The sequence below is a fragment of the Paramisgurnus dabryanus genome, chromosome 15 (assembly GCF_030506205.2).
Source record: "Paramisgurnus dabryanus chromosome 15, PD_genome_1.1, whole genome shotgun sequence".
Taxonomy (NCBI): Eukaryota; Metazoa; Chordata; class Actinopteri; order Cypriniformes; family Cobitidae; genus Paramisgurnus; species Paramisgurnus dabryanus.
In genome coordinates, this window is record NC_133351.1 from 24,578,532 (window position 1) to 24,582,653 (window position 4,122).

Here is a 4,122-nt window from a genome sequence, read left to right on the forward strand (position 1 = left end):
TATTTGTTGAAATGATTATAAAACGATTTCACTTGGTAATTTCTACATTATTTTACTCTAGTAAAATTTATTATAAGACTGCTTACATACTGTATTACTGTGCAAACTATATGGAAACACCAAATGTAGCACATAGAAAGTATTTGTTGAAATGATTATAAAACGATTTCACTTGGTAATTTCTACATTATTTTACTCTAGTAAAATTTATTATAAGACTGCTTACATACTGTATTACGGTGCAAACTATATGGAAACACCAAATGTAGCACATATAAAGTATTTGTTGAAATGATTATAAAACGATTTCACTTGGTAATTTCTACATTATTTTACTCTAGTAAAATTAATTATAAAATACTGCTTACATACTATTTTACTGTGCAAACTATATGGAAACACCAAATGTAGCACAAAAAAAGTATTAATTGAAATGAATGTTAGTTCTACATTATTTTACTATGGTAAACTTTATTATGAAAGACTGTGCTATGTTTTTACTTACTAGGTTTTAAGGAGAATGCAACATGTTCCAGGGCCTCTTACCTGCGTGATTCATCATCCAGGTTTTGCACAAATTGTCTAAATCCCTACACACAGAACATTTATTGTACCGACTATAAGCCTTTGAGGTGCAAGACTAGAGTAAGTTTTATTACATTTTTAAACCAATAACACTAAAGTATCATTATAGTAACAAAGTACCCAAAAGAACAAAAGATGTAACTTTAAAGAAAATATAGTAGTCAGTCAAAAGTTTATTTATTACAAATATATATTTAAATGTTAAACAATATACAAATAAACATACTTTAGTAACCATATTGTGCTCTTCTTTCAAAAATTGTTCAATTCACTTCTTACAGCTATCTATTCAGATAAATGGCATATCAAAGCTTTGTCAGCTGATGCTATCTAAGATGACACTTTAGGGTTATCATCCTGTCGTGTGTTGTTCTCCAGATACGCTTGGAGCTTCCTGATCGGAATGTTGGCTTCCGACGATTCCTGCACTGAAGATGGCATGCAATCACGTCCTCCTTTGAAGGTCTCTCAAACTGTGATGCCAGGTCCATTGGAATCGGGGTTTCCTTCAGCTTATCTTCAAATACCTCAGCAAACACAAGCCTGATCACACCATCCACATAACTGTAGAAATATTGCGGTCAATAAATCTTTTGTTTTGATAATTTATTTCCCTGCTTCATACATTAAGTTTTTAATTATGAATGTATTTGAAATAAAACATTACTGCTTACGGTATGTCATTTGTGTGTTTTGGGAACATAGCCTTGTACTTTCCCTCTCCTGCTTTTGTTACGGCTTGGTGACATTGTAATGGATGGCTGCAAGGTACAAATACCTGTAAAATATAAACAAGCAATTAATTTATTGTAAAAGTAAATACTACTTTATTTAACACAGTTACTAAAATACTTAAATACCTGCACAGCATTCCAATAAATGAGAAAATCAATTTTTTTTGCTGCAAATCTGAAATCTCAGGCTACGGACGGCAAAGGCATCCACTGATGATGATGATGGAAACATTGTGAAACGATGCTACTTCCTGGGTTCCTATTATTATGCAGAGAAAAAAAACTTTGTCATCATCAGTTATACATCTAAGACTGGTAGTGGTTTCATTAGCTAAATACATCATTTGTGTTACACACCTTTGCTCCTCATATGCCAGTCTGACTCCTTGTACTGTGTGTTATGATGTTGCATGTTTGCATACAGTGTAGAAGGATGTGTCCAGCTGCGAATCTAAGATATAGACAAATAAAACAAACATGTATTCAGTCAAAAAGACATATTATAACAATAGAGTACAACAACTATAACTCGTTAGACTATTCATTAAAACGTAAATGTATTACATGTTACATGGCCCAACATTAGCAACACACATTACGTGTTTACTTCGTTTCAAAATCTAAGAAAGCTTCAAGTAAAAACAACAGTAAAATACATATAACTTTAAACAAATCATCTGTACTTAAAGTTTCTTGAGTTTGATCATGAGAACAAATTTTACTGGTAACAGTTTAGCTGGCATTTGTATTTGTATTTAGCTTAGCAACTCAGCAAGTTTGTAAACATGTCTAAACCAACATCGATAAAAAAAAACGATAGTCTGCATAATTCAACATACACGTGTGTAAATATGGTACGTTGTTTATGAAATACAGTATTACAACACAAAACAATTAGCTTGCAAGCTTAGCTCTACACGCACATTATGTTAATCTCCGGTTACCGGTTACGTAATGTACAGTAAAAGGCAAATAATAAACGTGAATACTTACAGCCTGTGATCCAGAAGTGCACAGTAATCCAACTTTCAGAAGGAGACGTCGCGCAAATCCAGCTTCGGTTCATGAGAAGCAGTTATTGTGAAAACTCCGTGAACAACTTCTGACTGGATTTTTCCGGAACCGTATTAAACATGATGTCCTCTGTGTAAGTCCATAAAGTGCTATTTTGCCCTCGCATCTAAAGAGACAGCGTCTACTCGAGAGATTTAATCGCTTAAACAATGAAACAAGAGTTTGCAAACAGAGTCAATGCAGGGACTCCCAACCTCCGCCATTTTAGCTCTCTTCTGACTCGGCGCTCCCCACCCCACCCTCGTCTTTGAGGGCGTACCCAAGCAAAGCAGAGAGGGCTGAACTATAATAATGTTGGTCTTATCTACGTCACTAATCCCAGGAAGTAAACTGTTGCCTACAATCCGAGTGTTTTTTGTAGTCCTCGAACGTTAGAGACGATAACTCGCGTCATCGTTTTCTTTGAGGTATGTACTTTTTGAATATCGTTAGCATGTACTAATACACACTTACACACAAAATGATGTTTAAAAACGTGTATCCCATAATAGGTGCTCTTTAAGTTTGTGATCACATATGCGTGGCTAAATTAATTGTGTAGTATTTTCCTTCTAAGCTTCTGTATTTTCAATCAGTTTTAATCTCAGTCGTCCAATTTCCATTGAATGACTTTGGACTGTTCAATGTTTGGTCTGTTTTTGAAGAAGTGTAATTACCATTTGATGAATTTCATGTCAACAGGATATCATTATATGTCAAATCCAGTTGCTCTTTATCTCTCCCCCCTACCCCAGACTTCATATGCTTATTTGGCGATTGTGATGTCATGGGGAATAAAATGGAAAGCAGATGTGGCCCAGATCAAGCTCTAGTGAGACAACATACAAGAGAGATATGGACAGCAGTGCGATTGTGCGCTATGTTGAGGGTTTGCGTGCCGAGCGAACGCTTTGTTTTGTGGCGTGTTGGTCCGTATGCATTTTTACAGGGCAGGCCGTTTGAAATGGCGGATGTGTGAACTGGCATGCATTGAGAATGGAACGCCTGTATAAAATTACACACATGCTTGTGGGTGTGCCAAGCTCTTCCGCAGCCAGGCGCCCTGACAGAGAAGGGGCAGAGAGAGGGTAATGTGTGAGTGTGTTTGTGGACAAATGGATCATTTGTGTCTCCGAAAATTACAAAAGACCAGAACAACAGTGGTTGTCTCCAACAAAACACTGTGTGATGTAATAAACGTTTACATTTTTATCCAAAGTGACTAACAGTGCATTCAGGGTGTAGCTTTTATCAATATGTGAGGTCCCTGGAAATCAACCCCCCCCCAATCCTTAAATTTCAAGCACCATTTGTTGCCAATTGAGCCACAGGGACACTGCAGTCCAGTACACATTCATGAAACATAACTCACTTGTTTTCATCCTTTAATGCCATGTGTTTGGGATGATGAATGGTCTGTGTCATAATCATAAACTTAAAGAACCCATATGAAGTTTGCTAAAAAGCAAGTGTTTACGTGGTTTATGTTTCAAAAAACACTATTTTCTATATACCGTACATTAATGTTGCTTTTCTATGTCCTGCCTTTCTGAACAAAGCTCATCGTTCTGAGAAAGTGCCGTGTGCATTGTGATTGGTCGAAATATATCAAGCTGGTTTGCTGGAAATCTGGCCGTTTTTACCATATCTGGACTTGTGTGTCTTGTGTAACATCTTAGCGCTGTTCATTTCAAAGTGTACAAGCTGTATATTTTTGAAATGACAATAAAGGTACTCACTGTAGCCTACT

General features: G+C 36.2%; 1 long non-coding RNA gene across 1 annotated transcript; it reads right to left on the reverse strand.

Annotated features, from left to right (window-relative positions):
- Positions 1-750: 750 nt before the first annotated feature.
- LOC141280849 (uncharacterized) lies at positions 751-2,892 on the reverse strand. Its single transcript, XR_012335157.1, has 5 exons — positions 2,313-2,892; positions 1,677-1,770; positions 1,446-1,578; positions 1,260-1,363; positions 751-1,128 (listed from the first exon to the last, which is right to left on the reverse strand). It is a non-coding gene; the product is annotated as an uncharacterized lncRNA (long non-coding RNA).
- Between the last annotated feature and the right edge of the window lie 1,230 nt (positions 2,893-4,122).